This window comes from Ambystoma mexicanum, chromosome 3p (assembly GCF_040938575.1).
Source record: "Ambystoma mexicanum isolate Mex_15411 chromosome 3p, UKY_AmexF1_1, whole genome shotgun sequence".
Taxonomy (NCBI): Eukaryota; Metazoa; Chordata; class Amphibia; order Caudata; family Ambystomatidae; genus Ambystoma; species Ambystoma mexicanum.
Genome location: NC_090925.1, coordinates 172,362,367 through 172,388,459, shown reverse-complemented (window position 1 = coordinate 172,388,459; position 26,093 = coordinate 172,362,367). Strand labels below are relative to the sequence as shown.

At 46.3% G+C, this 26,093-nt stretch overlaps 1 protein-coding gene across 3 annotated transcripts in view; it reads right to left on the bottom strand.

Moving 5' to 3' along the window:
- The window catches only part of LOC138580215 (alpha-2-macroglobulin-like protein 1), a 1,347,911-nt gene that overhangs the window by 1,129,080 nt on the left and 192,738 nt on the right, over window positions 1–26,093 (bottom strand). The window lies entirely within an intron of this gene.

The window sequence follows — 26,093 nt, the reverse complement described above, 5'->3', positions numbered from 1 at the left end:
GCAGATCGGAAACCTCCTGGCACCGCCCGAGCTCTAGAATGCATGGAAGGGTGATGTCGGGTTCCCTCAGGACTTGCCAGACGTGCATCCCTGGATCAGCTGGTTCCTGATCATAGTCTCCGGATCCACCCATGCACATGGCACTGCCAACCTTCTCAACCTTCTCAACCTCCAATAGAATGTATCTAGTGTCTCATCATCTTTTCTGGCGTGCTGCCCCCAAGGGGAATCTCCCATAGTCTGCGTTTGCACGTGGCTGGAGTGACAAGAATACCTCATGCACCGCTGTTCCTGCACAGTATAGCAAGGTGGCCAACTTGCTGTCATCATTAGTCTCCATTGTGGTACACAATTACATTTCCAGTCTATCCATCCACATCTTCCAGCGTGGCCCCAGGCTCGAAGGTGCCCCTGAGATATCAAACTCAGGGATTGGTGGTAATGTACCTGGGGGTCTTGCACCTGGTAGTTGTGGTGCAGCCATTGCAGGGGGCTGCGCTGGAGGTTGAACAGCCGCTACAGGAGGTTGTACTGGAGGTTGAATCACCTCTATAGGACGTTGTACTGGGGGTTGGACTGGTGCCTGAAGGGGTTGCACTTGAGGCTGACCTTGATCCAGTTGCTGTTGAGATGCTGCCTGTCCATCGCCATCCATGGCATTGAGCACACAAGCACCTTTGTATGAGACCACAAAGGCCGCAACTCAACTCCTTCTTCTTGCAGGCAGGAAGATGTTGAACAAACCCCTTCACCAGCTGGATCCCAGAATGTACATTCAATATTGCCAGGAAGACGTCATCACCAACTTCACCAAATCTGTTCCACCCTTGTGAGTGGGAGTCCTAAGAATTGAGCCAGGTGGGCCCAGAGTCTGTCCTACCAGCTTGGCAGGTCTCCCCTGGATCCACCATTCACTCGATGTAATTCAACGAAAATATGCACAATCTTCATCCAAACCACAGCATGTGGTATAAGCAGCCTTCTGCTGCTAAGTGTTCCAGAAATTGGCCCTGGATGGCCTCTAGATGCTTCAAAATCAAAGTTGCGGCCTTCCTAGGCCCAGTCACAAAATGGCCGCAGACTGCGTGGACTGCACCTTTCTCTGTGGCATGATCGAACGGTGCGGATGTTATAAAAACAAAAAACAAAAAGCACAGCCGATATCACCGCCTGGCCCGGGATGCAGTCCCACCTCGTCGCCAGTGTTGTGGTGTGTGCCGCGCAGATACGGGTGTCCGTGAGCCCCCTCTCTCCACAGACCTCACTCAGACACGTCCGTGTGGTTCGGGAATGCCTCCTTTATTTATACTGCACACGGTGGAGTGCAACGTCACTCCGCCGCGTGCATGCAGCCGTTAAAGGGGCAGCATCACAAGTACCACCAGCTTGTCGTGTGTTCAGAGTGTGCTTTGTACATCATTTCCCTTTAGCAGGAGTCCCATCTCTCGCCTTCCTCTGATCTCTACCATTTGTTCCACACCTCCCTCACTCCTCCTCAACATGCTCTTCATTTTCCCGGTGAGATACCCACGAACTCTCAGAAGGGTCTATTACCCGAGGGCTGAAATAAGTATTGTATCAAGGCATTCGAGGCTGCCATGTTGTCATTGGCTTCATGTGATCCCCTTCTCATAGCCCTATACCATACCGTAGTTTCAGCGATGCACCACCTTTTCATGTCCTCCCACCATGCCGTAAAAATCGCCACCCTGCCCTCTTCCAAACCATAGCTATTCTACGCTTTGCCAGTGTACCCACTGTAACAATTCATTTTGTTACATGTTTGTTCTTCGGCAGAGAAATGCTGTCAAGCGCACCTCTTCCAACTTCATTCGCATATGATCTGATGAATCCGGTGAAGTCGTCACTGGTCCCCAGCCAAAGATCTCCTCCCATGCGGCCAGGGGACGGCAGCCGGTAGCTGATCCCCTCCTTGGGGGTGGTTTTATGAGGGAGGACCACATGGGAGGAGATGGCAGACTGAGGAAAGGCAGTGGCCCTGTAGTATTAGGTATACGAGAGAGGACCGTGGTTCACACTACACATTCACCGTTCAGAGCACCCAGGGCCCAACAAACCCTTCCCCTGTATACAGACGGAGGACTCAGCCAAGGGCAAGTTAGAACTGTCGTTTATTTTCTATAGCAGACAGGCTTCATACAAGAAAAACAGAATTCTCCAGCAAACACAGCTCCTGAGCGCATGTCAGGGACTTTTGTCAAGGTCTGACATCACAAATTGGGCTCTTCCCCAAAAACCTAAGAGTATGCATGATTGGGTGGTTGGGGTTGTTATTACCTATAGCCGGCATCTATAGATGTCAGCTAACTGGCCCTCTCATGTCAGGTGGTTTTGCCTGAACCTTCCCCAGAAACTATCTACTACATTGTTGCAGGCTCGCAGGATTACCCTTGGATTTGTGTTTCCTGATTCGCTGGAGCTGGTCTCCCTAGGCCAGGGACCAGCTCAGTTCTCAGCGCTCCATGAATCTTCTGAAGGTGATGAGAGGGACTCTGTGTCCCCATTGTTGCCATCAGTATAACCAATTTGCCTTTGAGAGTGCCTGCCGGGTTGCAACGTTTTAAAACAACACATGTATCACTTTGTGTCTGCTTCACTGGGAACTGCTCCTCTTCCCACCACGAGTAAATGGCCAATGATCGGCTCGGCTGCACCACGTGGGTGAAGAAGATAGCATTGAGCTTTCTGGTCTGCAAGTAGTGAGGAATTATTATGATATTTTGCAGGTGGATCCTTGTCTCTGGGGCTTAGGAATGTTCTGCTCATTTCTGACCGTGGCTGCGCGCCCTGGCCTGGTGCTTCGTGCAGCCTAATTCTGCTTTTCTTTGCCTCTGATTCTGATGCATGTGGCTTCATGTAATCCTACTATAGTTGTGTTATAATTGCTATATGTCTATATTGTGCTAGTCTTCTAATAGGTTAGTAGTATTTTATACAATCCTGTAGTTCCATGTGGTCAGTTGTAATAGGCATCTGCAAGCATTTCTGCATTTGGCTAATGAGAGAATATAATAAAGGCGTTTGACAGTATGTATATGTATCTGTCCTCTATCTACAGAACTGTGTAAGCATGTTCTTCGTGTCACGTGTGTGTGTGTGTTACTTCGTGCATGGATGCAGGTTTGCTTCATAGCTAACCTTATTATGTTGTGGTGTCTCTAATAACGTCAGCACAGGTAGGTATTTGTCATTAGTCGATCAGGTCCAGAAAGGTGCCACCATCCATAACCAATGAGGCACCTGTATCCAGAGAGATGTCAGCTGGATAAGATTTGAATGGTTGTCTGAGAGAATATCTGTTTGCATATGTGGATGTCACTGGCCCTCCCGGGGCTGGCCAAACAGTGACTGGCATCTGGCATTTCAGGCTCTTCGGGCTGTCATGCTTATGGGGGTCGAGAGGCGCATTCCAGGGACCCTCCCTTCAGCCCCATCTGGAGTGACGCAGTATTCTCACTTCATAATGATGAAGAATTCAACATTCCTGAATTCTTGATGGCTTATCACGTTTCAAATCCCTTTCATTGTAAACCACAATACCCCATCCAGCAAAACAATCTGAGCAGAAAACTATTCATACCCCATATACACATTTAACATCTACTGTCTCTGATATTATTGCTTTAAACAAAAATCCAAAACAATATAAATGTAAAGGGCCTAAAACTCCTATGGACTCCAGCTCCCATATAGCCTCACGTTCTGAGGCAAGGAAGAGGAAGAAGGAGCTAATGTGGAATAAAGGAACCACCAAGCTAAATGTGCAGACTAGTTGTTAAAATGGAAATTAGCTGTGCAGGACTGTTGAAAATGGTGTACACCTTCAATTAAGAAGTGAAGGTGTAGGTGAAGAGGAGAGATGCAGAGCAGGGGAAGCGGGAAACAGAGCCGAAGGCAGAAGAAGACGCATGGGAGCGGGCCGTGCTAACCTACCAGAGAAGCGCAAGAACGAGAGAAACACAGCGGATGCCATGGGAGGACCGCTGAGAAACCGGCAGCAGCAGCAAAGCTGTTAGGGACGCAGTTGCGTTAAACACCAGCAGTTCCACCGGCAAGTGAATGTGTAGCCGGTGGGACGACTGAAAGAGGGTCTGCAGAGTGGGGGACGCCTTCCCAGAGTGAAAACGTCACAACTGCAACATGCCACAGGTCGGAAACAGCATCAAATTATGGTGAGTCTGCCCAGAGCTGTTGGGGACACCGCAGCGTTCCGACAGGCATATGAACAATTCAGAACCTATTTTGAATTCTAACCAAGAAAAATAGAAAGACAGAATGTACACAAATTCTCATATATGAGATGTCAATATGTGGAAGATTGGAACAAATATTGGCACAAGCAAATGAATACTAGTGAAGAAGTGAACACGTATCTGTAATTCAGATGTCAATATGGGGAAAATTGTAACAAGTGTTGCCACAAACAAATTAATACTAGTGAAGAAGTTAATAGACAGAAGCTGAACAAGTGTCCATATATGAGATGTCAATATGGGGGAAGTTGGAACAAGTAGTGCCTAAAGCCAATGAAGTATGAACAGTGAAGGACTACAGCTGTATTATACTGTAAGAGATTGAGAACATTGTAAGAAGTCCTGTTGAAAGAAGCACATCAGGCATGAGCCTTTGGGAGAAGAGTATACCAGGGGATCTACAAAACTCAGAATGGGGATCCTGGCAGGGAAGTACACCAGGTAACCCATTTCAAGCATATCAAAGAGAAAGACATTTTGAAAAGATACCTGGCAGGAGGGAATACCAGGGGATCATCCGTAAGATGTTATTGTGTAAAAGGGACACTTTTTCTATTCTTAAAAAGTTATTGTTGCATGAAAAGACATGTGTTGCCATCCTGAAGAAATGGTTGTGTTAAAGAGACCTTTCTGCTACTCTTAAGGAAGCATTGTTTGAAAAGGAGACTTTCGCTATCCTTCCTGGAATAATCCAGGGGGAGGTAACCATCCCCTGGATCCAAGGATTGTTTTGTTGGATTTTACATACTTAGTTTTTGCAGACCCTTTTTACTGAATCTAAAACAGAGATATTTACCTTACACATTTGGTTGTTCAGCTCAAGTGTGGGGGCCAGATGCATTTTTGGACACAGGTGCCTCATCATGAGTTGAGTGGTATCCCGGCGGTATTACCACCGGGATACCGCTGGGGCTAATAGCATTACTGCCAAACCGGCGGCGATATTAGCACCGGATCATGTGTTTGGCGGAACAGGAATTCCCCATTCCCCATTGGCCCCATTCAAAAATTCCCCATTCCCCATTAGGCCCAATGGGGAATTTTCAGCGCAACTAGCGTCAGCGGTATTACCGTGCCGAAAAACTGAAAATTCACAGTGGATTTACCCCCAGCTCAGAGCTGGGGGTAATTCCTGCCAAACCTGTGATTTAGCGGACCCTTAAATTCAGTGGTAATAGCGTTACCACTGCATTTAAGGGTTACCGGCAAGCTCATGATGACCCAGAAAGACCGATTGCATGATTTTGATGACAAGACACAGACTGATCATTAGTTTTAGTTTCCTAGGCAGGGAAACTCTTTTCTGCATAGGGTCAGAAGGCCTTTATCCCACCCCGTTATTTTAATAAAGATGTCTAATGTTGAAAACATTACAACTTTGTGTCTGCCTCTCATTCCTGACCCCTCACAGATGCCAGAATTCTCGTACCACTGAGCACAGCCAAAAAAACATATGTATGAAATCCGCCACCTCAGTCCCACAACAGGGGCAGGCTAAGGACATCTGCGTGTTGAATCTAGCCACCCTTTTGGGCGTCATGTATGTCCTATGTATAATCTTTAAGTGTATTAATCTATGTCTTGCATTCCTAGAGAACCGCCTCACATATAGTGGAGCTCGATCACAGTCAGCGTCCTCCAAATACAAGCCCAGGTCCATATCCCATTTCTGTCTCATCTTGTGGGTGTTAACATTCCTTCTAATAACCTCCCATACAGTCTCGATACCCTCCGCCAGCCATCCTCCATCTTGTATAGCAAGGCAAGCATTCCCTCACACTCTGCTTCTTCCGGCAATTCAACCCACTTCTTCGTAGCAATCTGATACATATCTGGAATTGTCCTATATGTAAACCATACTCTTGCATGACCTCTGGGAAACCCATTAGCTTCCCCTCCCTGACCACATCCCTCCATGTAGCTAATCTAATGCCTAAACCAGGTAAGTCCTTCTCAGGTCTCCCTGCCATCATCACCTGCAGAAATATGCATGGTGTTTCATGGCTCACTGCAATACCCGACAATTTGATGAAGTTACCAAACACTTTCAGTATGAGTGGTAGGCTGTGCCCTGGGTCGTGGACCTATTTCAACATGTCATCTGCACATAAGGATATCAGGTGCCTCCTACTGTCAACTAGTATTCCTGCCTCCTCAAATGCTTCCTGTAGATATGCCGCTAGCGACTCCTATGCTAAGATAAGTAACATTGTTGGCAGTGGGAATCCCTGTCTCATCCCTCTCTTTAGTCCCCAAAGCTCTGATATATAATGTCCAGTTTTTACTCTGGCTATGGTGTCCGTAGATATCAATCACACCCATCGTAAGAAGCCCTCTCCAACTCAAAATGCACACAGCACTGCATATATCCAGTCCCAGTACACAGAGTCAAAAGCTTTCACAGCATCCAAGGACACTACCACGTTGATAACATAGTGGAGCCACCACTTGTTTAGAGAGGTATCCCTGCCAGGTACAAAACCTGTTTGGTTTCAATGAACACCAGAGTCAATGACAGATCACAATCTCCCCACCAGAAGGACAGTCAGTATCTTCACATCTTGGTTCAACATCAACTGCGGTCTATACGATGCACAACAGTGCTCTGGTTTGCCTTCAACAGTTTAGGTGCCAAGAAATCAACGCATGTGCTGTACCATTTGGTCGGCAAACCACCCCACCCCTTGGCTTTTTCCCAGCTTTCAGAGATGCGATTGCTGCCCTCGCCTGCCCATTCATCAGAGGGGCACCCATCAATTTCGACTGTTTCGGTGTCAGACCAGGTAACTGGATCTGAGATAGTATATTACTAATCTCCTCCAGGTCAGGTTGCGCTGAAATAGGGTGTACCAAATAGTACATTTTGGTATTTGTCCGAATACCAAACAGTTGGACAAGTATTTGGCCGGAGCTTAATACAGAGCCAAATAGTTGCCTTTTTAATAAATAAAGTTATGCAGACAAGCAAAACACCTTATAAACTAAAAACACACTTTATAATATGTATGCCCATTCATATTGCATTTCTCTTCTTTGCTGTCTATGGAAGATGTTTCTGTGAATCATGAAAGGAATACATTATGAGAAAATAAACTGTTCAATAAAAGCACTGTTTTATTTTTTGTGCATTCATGTTTGTCACTTGTTGGGCAGGGCCCAAGTAAATAAGACTAGCCCAAAAGTATAGAATGCAATCACTGCGAGGGCAAAGTGGGGTGTGCCTACTTGTACTTTCAAATGTTCCTTTTTGGCCTGGCAATCGTTAGCCTTCTGGCTCCAGCATACAAAAGAAGTTATGGCATCCATTAGCGCCCTGCTGACTGCAGAGGTGCTACTTAATACAAATCTTAAGGGTATGCTAAAGCCATGCCTTCTATCTGTCGTACTGAGTGGGGATGAGGCATTTGACACATGTTTTTCATGAATAGATAGTATTTTTCTTTCTTTTTCAGGTGGGGTATGTTTGTGGCAATTTGGGACATGTTAAAAGACACCAGACAAAATATATAGGGACTGCTGGCTGAGTCCTCCATGGTTCTCTGCTGACCCTCTATGGAAAGGACAGTGCTGACATTCAGATCTTTACTGGCCATGTGCATGTTTATTTTACTTATTTATTTCACTTATACATCCATTTGGGCCAATGTTTCTAAATTGTAAAGTTGCACCACCTTGTTTTTATTACACAAATAGCCCTCTTTTTTAACTCTCTATTGTTGGGTGCAATATTTCTGCTGCCACCGACTAGGGCATTTTGGTTAAAAAAAGATAGCCACGTTCTTTAGTAAAAGCTGTCACTTTTACTAAATTCAAAGGGGAAAAGGGAATCATTTTGACAACATGGGAATGTTGGAGGACAGGAACTGTAACCTATGTTTCGATATTACAAGCACATCTCTGCCGCAAGCACGCTTCCTACTGAGCAATTTTACCTGCTTTATTATCTTCACCTGCAGGCTGAATACAGTTCTTTGCTGCAGGCACACTACCTCCTGGGCTATTATGTTCAGGATTTGGAACTTACTGGGATCTCTGCAACAGCTCCATTAATCCACTTAATTATATTATTTGGATTGGGAATTAGTGGGATTGGAACCTGTAACTTTCAGATTCCTTACACATGTCATCAGAAAATCAATAACCACCTAAATAAAATACAATTTTCCAATAGATACTTCATAAACAATTGTTCCAGCTCAGTGGTTTTCAACTGCATAATACAGGGGGAGACAACAGATACATTCTAAATATTGAGAGTTTTGCTCCAGCCGACCCTGCCCCAGCAAACCACCAGATGAAAGCCTGCCTGTCAAGCACATGAAGGGCCAGGAATTTGTTTGCACTTTCACATCTCTACTCTGCCAGTACACAATAAAAAAGTAACAGCCGTATTTGTTCAATTATCCTTTTAAAGGATAAGCATTACATGCCTGAATGATTCCAGGCACAAAGTCAAAGCAGTACTTAAAGTATTTTGTATGGGAAACTATTTGGCTTCGAGTGATAATTAATTAAAAATTCGACAGGAGCTGAATATTTCCTTTTCAGCCAGAATTTGTCCGAATGCTTACTCTAAGCCACATTTTGGTACACCCCTACTCTGTATCCCCATGCAGCTCCTCATAATATGTACTACAGGTACCATTGATCTCTGATTGTGACCTCCAGCATTCCCCACACTCATTTGTTATCTCTGTTATTACATGTTTTGGATTTTCTCTGTGACAAAGCCACACCAATAATTTACCGGTCTTATCCCCCTCCTCATGCTGTTTTCATGTGTACACACCGTAATCAAACTTCCGAAGCCTTTCCCATGTCGCCCTACACTGCTGCCGTAGAGAGACCAGTTTCTCCGTCCCGAGCCATCAGGATCCGATAGGCTATCCAATCTCTTAAACGCCCCCTCAAAATTCTCCAGCTCCTTTATCAAACTCCTCCTAATCCGTCCTGCCTTAGCGATAGCTTCTCCCATCACTACCACTTTAAGCGCTTCCCAGATTGTTCCACAGTCATCAACGCTCACTTGAGTCACCTCAAAATATCCTACAATTTTATCCTCCAAGTAATCACTAAACTGGCTGCCCAGCAGGGACTCTGCTCTCATGCACCACGTGGGCACAGGAGGAACCTTTCCACGCAGGCTCCATGCCGCTATCATTGGCAAGGGATCACAGATGGCCCTGCCCAAGTATTCCACCTTAACAAACTCGCTCACATACTCCACGCCTGTAAGCATATAATCTATTCTTGTATGGAGATTATGGTTGGCCTAATAGTAGTAGTATTGCTTGGTGTCCACATTGTTCACCCGCAATTGGTCTTCTAGGGACAGTTCTTGCAGCACCAATTCCAGGACTCTAGCTGGAGCGTGCGGCTCCATGAATTTATCATCTGACCTGTCCATCCTGGGATCGAAAGTGCAGTTGAAATCGCCCCTCCCATATCCAGAAAATGTTCCTCAAATGCGCTAGTTTAGTGTACACCGACGGGAAGAAACCAGCCGCCGTGCCATTGGAGGCATACAAGTTTCCATCCTGTATGACCCCAATGGCACCATGCACCACTACCATCCTGCCTTTTTGTCCGACTGCCTCATTCATTTTAAAAGGAACTGAGACAGCGATCCATATAAGAATCCCCTTAGTGTACGTAGAGTATTTAGAGCAATAGCCCACTCCACCCCACCACTCAGTGACAATATGCTGCTTTTCATCTGTTAGATGGGTTTCCTGCAACAGGGCTATCTCCACCCATTTCCTGCAGAGGTAGGATGCCACCCTATTGTGCTTTATATAGCTATTTAATTCACAAACCTTGCATGTCACTACTTTAGGGATATTTGTTATCTACGTAGGTTGTGTATTCCCACCTCTCAGTAATCTCTGTTCCTTTCTTTACCCATCATCCATGCACACATTTCTATGTGCTTGTGGTAATAGCTTAATGGCCTCCTTTCCCACATGCCTCTCCCTCACTTCTATGTTGCACATTCCACCAATATGAGGATCCCCAACCCACACAGGCAAGCATAAACAACCAAAAAATGATAACCAAAGAACTAAAAAAGACACTCAATGGTATAACACCATTCCAGTTACTCTGCTTTCTATTCCCATTTCTGAGCCTAACCTCCAGCAGGCCTTCAGATACCGAAACCTCAGGTATTTTGCATAAAGAGAAAAATGTTCGGGCGTAGTTTGCCACAGTTAAGATGGATTTCTAAACTCTGACCTGGTGGGCAGAGGTTTAGGAGGCCACGCGCGGTTTAGTGAAACAGAGAAACCTTCTGGACAAGCAAAAACAATCTAGGTATCTTGACAGGCAGGCAAGACTAAGGGCCTCATTACACGGTAGGCGGTAAAAATCGGCAATTACCGGCATGGCGTAATTAGCGTGTCCGCCCTCGCAAGAGGCTGCAAATTGCATGCCATTACGAGATCGCGGGCACGAGCCTACCGCCATGCCGGTAATGAGCCTACCGCCATGCCGCTAAACTCCCCAAAAAGTCCCTTAACGGCATCCACGAAAGCGCTGTTAGCACTTCCGACCTGCCGCCACATGCAAATAGCGGTTTCCGCAAATAGCGGTGACCGCCATTAGCGGTCACCGCTAATAGCGGTTTCCGTAATATTGCGGAACCGGAAATAGCGTCATCGCACCGGAACGGGAAAGAGCACGGCGGCCATCTTTAAAAACACAATCCATTGCCATCCTCCTTATCCAGGACACCTTACCAGGAACCACGTTGGGAAAAACACCAAGGACACCGTGAAGATGCCCAAGGCCGTTAAGAAATCGTCTGAGCGGCAACGCAAGGAGAAATTTTGCAAGGAGGAGCTCCTCATGCTAACGCAGACACTAGCAGACAATGCTCATGTTGTCTTCAACAACGACATGCGTCGGGAGACCATTGTGAAGAAGAAGGCCATCTGGGAAGAGGTAGCCCACAAGGTCAGCGCAGTAGGCACCACAACCCGCACAGTCAAAGACTGCCGAAAGAGGTGGGATGACCTCCGGCTCCGTGTGCGGAACATTCTATCCGTGAACCGCAACATGGCAACGGGCACAGGAGGAGGCAGTGAATCGCCAATCAAGCTCACTGAGTGGGAGGAGACATGTGCATCAACCATCGGGGTGGAATGCATTGAGGGAGTTGGACAAATGGAGCATGGCGTGGCCGTTTCGTCCGATGGAGGTGAGTGTATGCATCAAACAATGCACAGTGAAGTGTGATGTTCCCCCCAATCATGTGTCCATATGAATGCCGTGGCTCCAGCCACAAACAGACATGCATGCATCACCACATGCCCGTACAACACAGACCCATTCATGCATGACCCACCCAACATCCCCATTACCTGCATCCACACTAAAGAGCCCGGAATGCATAGAACGGCATGAGGTATTCATTTTGCTCAAGGCAGGTCGACCCATTAATGATGGTTGTCAACATTTCTCACCCTTGCAGGTTCACACACTGACACTGAGGAGGCACGCACTTCCACACCTGCTCTCACATCCAGCAAAAAAGCAAGGAGGGATGCCACAGGGGACACCGCCACATCCACAAAGGCAGCCAGGACGAGTGTCCATGACCACAGAGACAAAAGCAGCCGGAACACCAGTTGCACGCATCCACAGGCCATGGCTGCTCCCGTCGTGGCACCCACGGAAGTGTGTCTCCCAGTAGGTGAGGGCAGCATCGAGGGGATGCACTCTGCTGCCACCAGCTCAACGGGTGAAGCAGCAGCCACGGCCCCACCTTCAGATGAGGAGGACACACCTGCCATTGATGCTGATAGCCAGAGCCCCAGATCAACAAGCCCCTTACTGGCAAGCCCGAGGTACTCCTCAGGTCCGGGTAGTCATGGAGATTCACCCACCCCTGAAGGGATATGGAGCCCCCAGATATCCTCTCCTGATGCAAGTGCAATGGGACCAGGTGCATCAGCCATCCCACCAGCACCCACCATGCGACATGACCTCTCGTCCATCTACCAGAGGCAGACCGAGATGAGTGGCCTAGTAGGTCAACATGTGGCAGAGACAGCCCGCCTGAGGGAGGACATTGCTACACTTGCACAGCAGACAAGGGAGGGCATGGAGGCATGCACCAGCCGAATCTGCAGTGAAATGGCCCAACTGCGGCAGGCCATGAACCGCATAGCAGACGCTATTGAGCGTCGGTGCCCACTCCCGGCCCAGGAAGAACCAGGCCCCTCCTCGTCTGGGAGTTCACGCCAGGCTAGTCCCCTGCGCCGGTCTATGCGGAACCTGCGGCGCACGGCTTCACAGCCACCAGATGACGATGCAGGCACTGGCAAATAGGGCCACCAGGATTTGTGTGCCACATGTGGCAATGGACACATTCACGTCATGAGACTCACATGGGAGTGTTGAGGGGGGAGGGGGGTAAGGGTGTGTTTGGGTGTGTTGAGGGGGGGTAAGGGTGTATTTGGGTGTGTTGAGGGGGGAGGGGGGTAAGGGTGTGTTTGGGTGTGTTGAGGGGGGTAAGGGTGTATTTGGGTGTGTTGAGGGGGGAGGGGGGTAAGGGTGTGTTTGGGTGTGTTGAGGGGGGGTAAGGGTGTATTTGGGTGTGTTGAGGGGGGAGGGGGGTAAGGGTGTGTTTGGGTGTGTTGAGGGGGGTAAGGGTGTATTTTGGGAGTTTGGGTTATGCACTTTAGTACCACGATATGTTCAATATACACTGTTCAGAGTTTGAAACCCAAGCGTGGTCTCCATTATTGTGTATGTGTCATTCATTGTGGACAGGGTCCTTTGTGGGCCTCGAAACATGCACCAGGGCAACAATTCCCATCTACGTCCATGCTATTTCACCTTGGTGCATGATGAGATTGCAGAATCAGATGCTGATGCACATCGTGTGCCTCCTTGGCACTGCCTGTTTCATGTCCTGCTGGGGCATTCCACCCGCACTCATCCCCAGCCACATCATACTCTTCTGGTGGTTGCATGTCAATTTCAAGTGGCATAGGCACATTCCATCATATGCACATTTTGTGATGCTCTACACATGCCATGGTTGTCTTTGCCACTTTGACACGGCCGTACAGGAGTGCCACACCCAGGCCGCTTAGGCAGCGGAGCACTGTCATTGGAAGGATGTACTATATTGTTGTCCTCTTCCTGATGGTTCTGTGGGTTCCGTACAGGGGTTAGGAGCCACCTCCTGAGTGGATGGCTGTCTTCGCCTGTATGGTGTGGGTAATGGGTGCCTGTTACGGCTCACCTCTGGTGCTGGCTGTTGTTGTAGGTGCTGCACTGCTATCATGTAGTCAAGGCTGTCATGTCATGCTGCTGCTATTGGGACCATCTTGGTGTGGGAAGGGGTGTGGGTAGGGGTGTGGTGTGCTCTTTTGTGCTGCCTGTCCCCATAGCATGCACCTGTGCTGATTGTGTCCACCTGTAGTTGATGGGTACACTGCTCAGGTCTCTTAACGGGTGCTTTTCGATGCCGTTATTAGCGCCATGCCGGTAAGGGGTTTTTGGGTGTTTTACATGCCGCTAATACCATGTCTGCATGGCTTGTGATGGCCTGGTATTAGCGCCATGGCGCTAATTCCGGCATGTGGGTCGCGCGCCCGCGGCCTTGCCGCTATTAGTGGCACCGTAATTAACGGGTGCGCAGATAGCGGTGGGTCCGGGTCGTGATTTGCTTAGGGAATTAACGGTACCGGTAAATCATTACCGGTAACGGTATTCCATTACCGCACAACGTGTAATGAGGCCCTAAGTCTCAGGAGGGGTGAGAGTGATTGGAAGACCACAATGAGCACACACAGCAACGAACCACAAATTACTCTTAGACAAGTGTATATGAAAAATATCTATACATTTTATTGTCGGCCGGACCAAATAGACACGAGTCACTTTAGTAATGAGCAAAACAGTTATCACACAAATCCTTAAACTATACAGTATATATACATCACATATCCTAGTGCGATTTAAGTATAAGCTACAACCACAACCTGCAAAGAAAGGGTTATTCTTACTATACAAACGGCAATAGGTAATGCTTCAGAGTTCTTTCCCTAACTTTCGAGTCCAACCCTAAGAAGAGGGGAGCCTTGTGCTCAACAGTACAAGTGTGCGTAAAAATGCATGATCGCACAGATTAATCAAAAAGTGGCTCTTCTTTGTAGGGCTGTTGCAAGTCAGGAAGGGTCTTAAGGCAATGAAGAATAAGTCCCCACTATTCGAGTAGGCCCTGTCCCTTAGCGGCAAAGTAGTATTCAAGTGGTGAGAATAGCTAAGGAGCGCAGGCTAACCCAGCCAAGTTCGAATACCTTTAAGGGATACTCCTGCGTAAAAACACTCGGCTACGCCAGGGGGCCACTGGTAAGTTGTGCAAGTACTCACCAACCCTCATCACAGTCCGGACCAAACTTCACCAGTTTAGTCAAGATCGCTAGTAGGTTCGAGTCCTGCAGTTTCATGTTGCGCCGAGAGAGATTGTCCGTGACAGACAGTTGCCTTTTCTCAGCTTCCGAAGAAGGTATGAAGAAAATTCCAGTTCAGCTGGCTTCAGGGCACTGGAGAGCAGAACAGAAGGGGAATTATAGTGACCATCACTACCAGGTAGTGGCATGGGAATGGTGCATGCAGACAGCATTATCCACTCTCCTAATTCGGGACCAGGAGCAGCTAGTCCTGCCAAATCCAGCAGGAGAGGGCACGCAACCACAAGCAAGCAATGTCCCAAGACTTGGGTTTGAACTCGAGACGGCGACAGGTCTTTGGGATACCCTGAGGTGGAGATGAACAGTTCACTGGATGGTCCAGGAACACATCCAAAGGGGCTCGTTTAGGGGGTAAGTAGGGGGCACCAAGAGTAGTTGTTCCCACTACTCCAAAGGAGCAAAGTGCCTAAGCAGGCCTACTTGATCAAAGAAGAAAGCAGGCGTCCAACGGGACAGCACAGGGTGAAGGGTGCCAAAGCCTTCCAAAGCATCTCTGGGGGTTTCACAAGTCTGTTTCTTCATGTAGGAGACTTGTCTCATTCTGTAGTTCGACCCGGTATGGCTGCAGAGCCCCTTCTCTTATCCAAGATTAGCTTTGCGCCAAAACCGAGGATTTACAATAGAAGATGTGCTCTCTTGCAGGCATCCCAGACATGGACCAATCATGGACCACAGTGGTCTCAGTCATTCAGGCACTCCAGACATCCTGGCACCAGCAGTGTGGATTGGGACTAGACAGTCGCAGCCCTCTTCCTGGGCACACATACGTGACAGGCAGAAGCCTGCGAAAGAGATCGGTTTTCGTGGGAGGCTGCATGCCCAAATAAGGAAAACCTGAGTTACTCAACCTGGTTGAAGACAAGGGACAAAATGGCCATGACACAGAACAAAAGACTTTGTGGCTCAGCCATTTTCAGACCTGGCCACAGTCTTGAGCCAAACGTGGTAAACATAGTTTAACTCAGTAAAAAGAAGTAAAACATTATTAAAAGTGACTGCTACCACCAGTTCCTCCCAGGCACGCTCGTACAATCACCAAAAAATCCTTCGAGGGAGTCTAGGGCCATGAAACAAAAAGGCACCCCAGCGCACGGTATTCAAAGGTACATTGTGCACTGGTAAAAAAAAATGAACAAGCAAAGGCAACATAGTCAAAGACTAAGGGAAACCATTTTTCCCAGTACTGACAATCTGAAGGACGTATCAGTTTCCCCATAACAAGTGAGCAAAATCCCAGGGGAGTTCAGCTGAAGGCTGGGCTTCACTGTAAAAAGTTAGGTTAGGATAGCCACACAAAAGCAAAAAGTTTGGGGGGTCCATAAATGGAGGGAAATTGCACATAAATGAAATCTTTCCTAACAGTTTCCACCATGTTTATGTAGAAAACAGGTATGTAGTCATCAGATGATCAGGATAACAATTCCTGGGCATTTAGGCCCTCGATGGATCTTGCAGATGTTTCCCAAATACCTCTGGTTTCCAGCCCTTGGCCATCCATGATGTAAACAGGTCCACTCTCCAGATTCATCAATGTTCCTCATTTGCCAAAGCTTCAGCCATCCCTTTGCTGTTCATCCATTGGTGCACAGCCTCTGAGGTGTCAAAAAAGGGCCTTTCTATTGTATAGCACCCTTAGTTTAGCCAGGTATATCAACATGTACTTCGGACCCTGCTCGTGCAACCTTCCTTTGGTAGGCATGAACATGTTAAGTTTCATCAGCACCAGCACCGTGTAATCAGGGTATTTTGCTGGCATGGCGTGGATGGGCTGGATGGGGGGCATAAAACAACTTAGAATTCACGGAAAAGATCGGAGTACATTGAACAGATCCGAGTGCATGGAACGGACTGGAGTGCATGAAACGGACTGGAATGCGTGGAGCGGACTGAAGTGCATGAACTGACTGGAGTGCATGGAACTGACTGGAGTGCATGGAACTGACTGCAGCGAATAGAAGTGCGTGACATACATGGAAAGGGTTGGAGTGCACGTAACGTTTGAAAGAGCATGTAAACCATCATATCACATCACCATGCTTACTCTCTTCCTTACACCACCATTCAACTAGAAGACAGATATACTATGACACCATTCAGTATAGCTGTTCTCATACTAACATCTGCCTCATAGCCCACATCACTCTAACTAAACACTGCTGGTTTCACACCCTTCAGCCAGGCGTTCTCCTCAGGCCTAACACAGCCAGAACCGGCCTCGATAAAACCTGCCAGCACGAACACATACTCTTGATCTCTCGACCACCACACCTACGCTATGAAGCAGCTACTACACAAATACCATACCAGCTGCACACATATCTGATGCTCACACGCACTTTTGACTCTCTCTACTCTCTCTACTGACTTGAACTTCGGTTCCCGAGGGCGTTCAACCTACCAGCCCCTTGAGACTATACCTATGGTACATAAGGCACTATATAAATGCAAAGGAACATAACATAACATAACAGCATGTACGATCCCCTCTTGATGCTGCCACCTTCTCTTGAGTACCAAAGGATCTTTTCCCCATCTCTGAAGTTCTGAACTTGCAGCATAATAGGCCTCGGAGGAGCACCAGGCAGGGGTTTCCTTGCCAGGATCTATGTGTTCTTTCTGTGGTGAAGCCCTGTGAACGGTGCTGGGGCCAATCTCCTGCAGCAGCAAGTTTTCAATGAAATGTGTCAGGTCTTGCCCATCCTTTCCTTCAGGCAGCCTAAGGATTATCACATTGTTGCATCATTATCTTCTCTCAGCATCTTCTACTTTACATTCCAGGGATTTAGGGCCTCATTACACGGTAGGCGGTGGACCAAGGTGCTATTAGCACCTTGGTCCATGCCGGTAAAATACCGGCACCGCCTTGGAGGAAAGGGGAATTAACGCCCTATTCCAAGGTTGGCGGGGCGGTAATTCCCCCTTCCCCTATTGCCCTTCCCCATTCCCATTTTTGCCCCATAGGGCACTATGGAAATGGGGAAGTCGCTAATTACGGTGCCGCAAATTGCGGTACCGTAATTAGCACCCTGGTCCCTTTGCGGGTTGGTTTTTAACACCTGCTAAAAAGCAGGCATTAAAGTACCAACCCGCAAAGGGACCTCGTAGTAAGGCGGTAAGGGTTTACCGGTAGCGGTGCCCTTACCGGTACCGATAAACCCTTACTGCACTACGTGTAATGAGGCCCTTAGTCTTCTCCCTAAGCTCCTCCACTAGTGTTTTTAGCTTCTCTGTAGTGCAAGCAGTCTCAGACAGGCTGGCCTCAGCATTAGCTACCCTTTCCGAGAGTGAGCTGAGAGTCTCAACAAGTTTACGTCAATCTTGACCTCTTTAATGTTCAGTTCCACCGACACGCATAGTGCAGCAATTGCTTCAAGTATCTTAACATCGCCAGCAGGCACTTGAGTATCAGTCACTTCAGAGCCTGCCAGGGTTGAAGATGTGTGTGGCCCGTCTTCTCACCTACTTGCAATCTACGTGGTCTGCTTCTGCCCTACGTTGGGTTTATAATTCATGCTTTCCCTCTCCTTAGTGTAGTCCGCAGCAGTGCTTTTCCAAGTGCCCCTCTCCCCAGTGCTCCACTAGCCCCCACTCCTCGGGCCATGGCAAGGGCTAAGGCAGTCCCAGTACACCAGGATCAAGGTTGCCCCCCAACAGTCAAACAACATAAAATGGAGATGCACTGCTAATAAATCAATTATAGATAATCCAAAAATTCAGACGTTAGAGGATCGGAAAAACATCTGAACATGAGCCCGCTAATACTTAGTGAGAAACCCAAAAGCAAACATCGAAAGAGCAGACCACCCAAACCAATTTAATAAACAATCAAAAACATGTTATGCAAGGATTTACAAAAAGTTGTTTCACAAAAAAGTTATTATAAATCACAATTAAATACAAAATCAAAGTTACAGATCAAATATTGGTTATATTGACATACCATTCCCCTTCCGCCTCCTGAACAGCTCCCCCTCTGCCCCATACCCACCCTTGCACACCTCTGATGTTGGTTATACTGGTTTTGATTCTGCATTATATGTCTGTATTATTTGCACTTCTCTGATTGTATTTGCCTTGTATGCTAATCGCCTGTTCTTATGTTGCCAAGCCAAATAAATAAAAGTAAAAAAAAAAAAGAAATGTGTTGTTTGAAAACAAATGTTCATAATACAACCAGATATTTCGGTCATGTCCAATGCGTTTCAGATTGAATAAATCTTATTTCAAGGGTATAGGAACCACCCTTCCTAAAACAGTAAATACAATTCCTAATTAAAACAACTTGTAATGACATAAATATCATCCAATAACTAGTATATGCACTGACCTGGGTACATCAAAACAGGCTGATACTTCTTTCAGAAAATAATCATCAGACTGAAAAGACAGATACATAGGTCGTATTACAAAATGCGACCAGCCAAATCAATTAATCAATTAAATCACAAGAAAAGTAACATATGAAGCCATACCCTATACCTTATGCCCAACAAAGTACGGAATACTCCTCTTGCTCAAAAAGAAACAATATTCATGCTCAACTACCTATAATGCAACAAAACAATTGTAGTCCAGGACCATACATCTAAAATTACCACAGTAGCATCTCATAAGGCATACATCTGACACCTACCAAGAGGTGAACTGTGGGCAACAGAGCAGAAAAGCACCATGCTCGATTCTTAAAAAGGGTAAATCAGTCAGGTGACCAGTACCATCGCCTGTTCTAAATGTAGGAAAAAAGAGTGCCATCCTGACGTGTAGCTGGAAAACTAGCTCCTCATAGTGAGCAATGCATGGAAAAAGAATCAGAATGATCAACCCCATGATGCATGAAAGTATTCTAAGTTAACACCAGTCAAAACAAATATATTAAAAAAAGAATGATAGTTTGAAAAAAATATATATTCGCTGCTGCACTAACAATTAAAAGGTAGTGCCGTCATGTGATAAGTACCTAAGTCATGTGACAATGCCTATCTAAAAGGACCATCATCTTGAAGTGACTGAGAAAATCCTCGGACAACGAGTTTTTGATTGTTTATAAAATTGGATTGGGCGGTTTGCCCTTTCAACGTGTGCTTTTAGGTGTCTCATTAAGTTTTAGGGGTGTAAGGGATCAATAATAAGACTCAGACACAGTGGCATGTTAAGTGGCATAAAAAGCTCAGTTGTCGCGACTGACTCGCTCCGACTGCACGCACCATCTCATCTCTCCGAGATTCAGACTAGCTAGAGAGGGCGGAAACAGTTTCCTGATCATTGCAGCAAAACTTTGGAACTCCCTACCACTAGCCCTGAGATCTGAACAATCATACTGGACTTTCCTCCAACACCTTAAAACGTGGCTCTTTACTTAGCCCCCCCGCCCCTGACCCTCTTAAGCCTCTACCACAAGCCACCTGCGATTTTATAAATAATTGCTTTGTAACTGATCCTGCAACCAGCGCCTTGATGCCCACGGGTTTAGAGCACTTTACAAATGTAAAAATAAAGTAAATAGATACATTTTAGTACAAACCTTTAGTTGTCAAAATAAGAAGAGGGGATTTAAGCTTATTCTTAGAGTTTCAAACATACAGTTCTAAAGTGTGGAAAAATAAAAGAATCATTTTCCACCAGGAAAGGAGTTTTCCCTACCCCTATAATTCTTCTAGTAGCTTTAAATATTGCTTTATCACATTTCCAGTGTATGCAAGGGGTAAGGCCCTTCCCTTGAATCTTACCCAGAACACACAATTCTCTTAAGTACAATTATCTTTAAAGGGATCTGGTCTCTCCCTTTATCACTGTTCCACAATTCCAAAAAGGCAGATCTGACCCATGAGCTTTCCTTAATCCTTCTCTCCCTTGTATATTCTCCTGCCACAGTTATTGTAGCTTCTTCTGAAGCCATGAGTATGGAGCTTCCTTTTTTATCATTGACTGTTCCACACTTTTGAAGTGGGGGTTCTTTAACCCCTTTGTCTCTTCTCACTTCTTCTTTCACTTCACTTCCCACTTCTCCTTTCACCCCTGGTTTACTCTGCTGACAGGGTACCACAACTTTCTCATTTGGGTATGAGTTCCAGATTCACTGGTTGCCTGGTTCACTATCCTGCTACGGCCTCTTCACCTTCCTTTCACTCCCTTTTGTATCCAAGAAACAATACCTCTTCAGTCTATATTTGTGTTTACAACAATATTTGCTTCTATATTAATTGTAGTAACTTTACTTGGACTTTCCGCAATGTTTGTATCATTACACGGCCTTCACTTAGACCTTTTCCAATGTTCGTATCAATTCTCTTGCCTTCACTTAGGCGTTTCACAATATTTGTATCTGTAATAATTAAACTGCCTTCCTTGTTTGGGCTTTCTCACATTGGGTGTGGTATGCAGTATTTGCCATGTAGCAACCTGGGAACCCACATACTCTCTCTCAGCTTACCAGTGTTTCTCGCTGGCGTATGTCACATTTTTCCATCCTCTTCCCTGCTAGCCTGCTGACCGGCAGTGACTTCATTGAGTCGCGTAGTTCCCGCTTGTCCTCCCTCTGTGTTTGGCAGCTCCAGCTGCTCATGAAAGGGAAGCATCGAACTTCTCCCAGCTGTACGCCATCACTGTCAGACTCTGTGCCATGTTGTGCTCCCTGCTGACCCCCAAGTGTCCAAAACAGCATCAGAACAAGTCGGATGAAGTTGCAGGCTCCATCTCTCTCTCACTGCTTGCTCAGCTGTGACCATTTTAAATGTCCTTGTCGTAGTTAGCCGTTTCCAATGACTAGAACGAGGTGTTGGTTTGCCATGTTTGGTCATCCTTATTACTCCATCCCTATTCCTCGTCTCAGTACCAGAAAAAGGGGGCCGGGTGCATAGTGTTGTTGGCTGGCTAGAAAAGCCTGGCAATTTAGTATTTACCTTACAATAAGCCATACAAGAGTGTAGTATAAGTCCTTGGGTGTTACTAGGAGTTACCACTAAAGGGTTGTTCAATTCTAGTATTATCATGTGTCTCTGGAGTTGTCCTTCCCCTACGTGGTCCTCCTACAGACAGCCAACCCCAGGGTCAGTGTCAGGGATCTTCTGTCTTTCCCTGACCATGTAGAAGAAGATTCCCTCCAGAGATACAGTGACGATGTTGCTAGATTCATCTCAGTGGGCTCATTTTCAGATGCCTCCCCACAGTCATCAGGCTTGGTAAAGTCATCATAGACGTAAATGGTGATGCAAGGTATCCTGCAACAGCTATGACCCTGTAATCAGTAGCTCATGGGTGACAGTCCCAGTGTATTGTACCAACAGCATCAGGTGTCCTGCCTCAGCACTGTGGTGTCAGGCCCCCTCGCCTGTGAGAGGTCTATAACCAAACTCTTATGAATCTGAACCCTCAATTCTCCAGATCAGGAGCTTCTCTTATGTCACCACCAGTGCAGCAGGGGGCTCTGCAAGCATTGTATTGGAATGCTATGCCAAAGTCTCTACAATATCACCCTCATTCGTGTTGGGCAATATGCTCCCCCAGGGTCTCTGCCATCCGCACTTAAGACCCAGGCTCCCTGCCGTCATGGTGCCGCCCTCTCAGTCCCTCGGCAGGCCTCCCCGCCATGCAGTGCCGCACTTCCCTCCTCATCTCACCGCTTCCCATAGCTTTTGTTGTGGCTGCTCCTCCTCGCTGCAATCTCGGGGAGCCTTCTCCAGCCAACTATCCAGTATTGAATTGAATTCAATTTATTTAAAACATGCTAAGACACAGGCCCAGAGGCATAGAGGCAGGAACAACATAAAACCATGCAAAAACAAAACAAATATAAAGGAATAACAATGTGGCGTGCAAACCAGAAATCATATCTCATGAACCTAAGAAAGAATTACAAAACAAAAAAAAACGGAATTAACGAAAAGGATACAGGCACTCCATACTATCTAAGATACATACAGCTTATCTAAAACAATTCTCACATTGGAAACAGAAGGGCAAGTCCTCCAGGAATTACAACGGCTCAGAAACACAGGCAGGTTGCTCCAACCCAACCTACGACAATACAGTCAGAGTTATTCTCTATGGACCAGCCCTTAATATGAGTCCTTCGCAAAAATCTGAGGTCATGCACTATAATGCAACCTGGACCCAATGTTGCTTGTAGCCAAAACAGAATCTTATTTCTCAGGTGCTCTCTGGATTCCCATTGCTTGGGTTTTCCTACATTAGTTAGTATGAAGTTTCTAGGATCCATAATACATCCTCTCAAATTGCCGTCCTGTATCTCCGGAAGACTCAAATTCCACATCTGGAGGTCCCTCCCTGTAGTGCTAGTCGTAGAATTCCTGATAGGGCTCGGAATATCCCAAGTCCTTTTACCTGTGTCTTTCACAGCTCAGGACGCTGGTGATGATATTAATTTCGGGACGGCCTCCACAGAACGAGTCTGAAAAACACTGGCAGCAGTGCCTGCCTTAGTAGGGCCAGCAGGTTTGACCAGGTTTGCTTGCCAAGCTACATCTATCATGGGAAGGTGTAACTGGGTAAAGTTAGGATCTGTTTGACACTGCTTGTCCACCTTAAAAAGGGGGTACTTGTATTACAGCCTTATCAAGAGATTCTATCCAAAGGCTTAAATCCATACTGTTTTGACACAAGTTCAAATCGGTAATAATTTGCTCCTTAACGCATTGGCAACTTCCCATATGGCTATTTCATTAGTCAACCTAATATTCATCTGAGGGATCCGTGCATGAACTTCTGCAGTGACATTTCCATACTCTTTGTTGGGGACTTTAAGGCATTAGAGACAGCTAACGAAAGTAGGGGGTAATGTCTCCTTGCATTTCTACCATTGTTCCATTGGGCAGGCTCAACTCATCCTTCTGAGAAATATATTCTCCCTTGTCAAATTTGACCCTTGACGTTGACATGGCCAAAGAATATCCATTCTCTTCGTTCGAGTGTTCTCCCTTTTCTTAATAGATCCGCTGCCTTCTCCTGGAGCTCCTCGCTAACACTGCTGCCAATGGACTATTACCCAACTGTGCATGCCAAGCAGCCGGCTGGTTACCACTACTGTTTGACCCACACATCTCAGGTTAGCAGCATCAGCTGCATTATATTGGTAGATGGGCCCTGCTAGTAGTATCCGGCGCAAGGGCCAATCATCAGCAGCGATTTGCTAGTGCCCTGTGGCAGGCAGCACAGTCACCAGTGTTGCGGTCAGGCTGTCACGGCTCTATGTTTGGATCCAAATTGTTCTCTGTTACATACAATACAATACAACTAGGTTCACATTTTACGTCAGCTATGTTTTCTGCAAAATTCAGACATCTGTTACTTTCCGGATTCACATTAAAACAAAGCCTGTACAAGCCTCCGCATGCAAAGTGAAATACCAGGACTGGCTCAAGGTGACACACATGACTGGCAACAGACAAAAACACAAAAAGGTGGTGAACACAATAAACCAGCAACAATAAAATTCTGAAGCCATGTAAGAGAAGACAGCTGTGCAAACATCTGGAGCACAATAAGAGTGACGAAATAACACTGTATTTAAAAATGGTGCAAATGTTGCCATTCCTCCAAGCCACCTCAAACCAAATATTTTGCACCAACCAGAAATATTTATTTTATGACTTTCACTTTTGTTTAAAAGAAAAATGCAAATGCGTACACGGGTCACATCCCTGTGCCAGGTTGCTAGGCAACAGAGCAGCCTTCCCTTTCTGGAAAGGTGCCCTGACATGGGTGAATCCTGAGGACCAGCAATGCCAATCTGTTCCTGGTCCCCTCCCACTCAGAAACCTCAGGCAGATGTGTTGTGCGTGTACGCAACAAGCGGGAGATGATGTGTAAGGTGTTGGCCTGGGACCGCATCAAAATAAAAGTTAGTGACAGTGAAAATGCAAGCATGTACTGTGTGTGGAACATTAAAGTGATTAATACTGGCATAGTGTTATTGTGGGAGCAGTTTCATGAAAAGAGATATACAGACCTGGGGCAGTGTTGTTGGCATACTTGTTGGACCATCTGCCACTGACAGCATCATGGTTGTGATATACAGTAGCATGCTGCTTGAATATTTTGTGAACACAGATTCATCAACATGATATTCAGTGGCAATGCTTGCGTATCTTGTGGATACAAGTTCATGAACGCAATTGATCATGGCACTGCTGGCAAATGCTCGGTATAAAGGCTGCTTAAGATTACATATATTGACACCACTCCATAAAATTGATTTACTATGACAATGCAGGCATACATTGTGGGCACACGTTCATTAAAGTGTTTTAAAATGGCAATGATGGCATACATTTTTGATGTAGTCATCATGAAAATGTAAATTACTCTTGTGTATGTTATGTTATGTTATTCTATGTTATGTTATGTTATGGGGACTTGTTCCTCATACTGCTGCCATTTTTCATGGTCTATAGGTGCTCAGGCGGATCTGAAAAGGAAGGGGGTTCGGAAGGTTAGTGGGGTTGAGGAAAAGCGCAAGAGAGCTTTGATGTGCTATTGGTAGTTTCAGTTCGGAAAAACCGGTCACTGTGTGCTGGTATGATTTGGTAGATTGGTATTTGTGTGCTGTATGCAAAAATTTCCTGCATGTGTTGGGTGTTGTGGAGAGATGGAAGAGTGTTTGTAGGTCGGTGTTTCGTGTCTGAGGTTTGTGTCAAGTCAGTTGTGTAGTGTGGTGGATATGCTAAGTGTTAGAGGGTTAGAGAGTTATTAGTAGGGTTGGTTGGGGTTGTTTGGGTTTGTTCCTGGTGTGTTCATGGTTGGCATTTGAGTGGTTCAGTTGCATGGAGTTCTCTTGCCTTGTAATGGGTGGATTATTTGTTGCTCCAAAGTTTTTTTCAGCTCGGAGTATTAAAGAGCTATGTTTTCAATAATTTCCTGAACTTGAGGTGATCCTTTGTTGTTCGTATATCCGTTGGGAGCGAGTTCCAGAGTTTCACAGCTATGCTGGAAAATGCTGATCCCCCACATGTTTGTTTTAATTACTGTTTGTGTTTGAGGTGGATGTCAGTGGTGGATCTTAGAGTGTGCGTTGGTTTGTAGATCTTGATTTTCTCCTGTATGCATTCCACTCCTTGGCCGTGGATCGCTCTGTGTGTTATGCAAAGTGTTTTGAAGAAGATTCGTTTTTTGACTGGCAGCCAAAGCAACATTATCAGTGCTGGTGTGGTGTGTTCTCTTCTTGTGAGGTTAATGAGTATTGCTGTGGCTGTATTCTGTATTCATTGTAGCTTCCTTAACAGGAATTCTGGCATTCCAATGTAGATGCTTTTGGCATTATCTATTCTTGATATGATGGGGGAGATGATGTTGAGCGTTCTGTGTGTGAAGGAAAAGT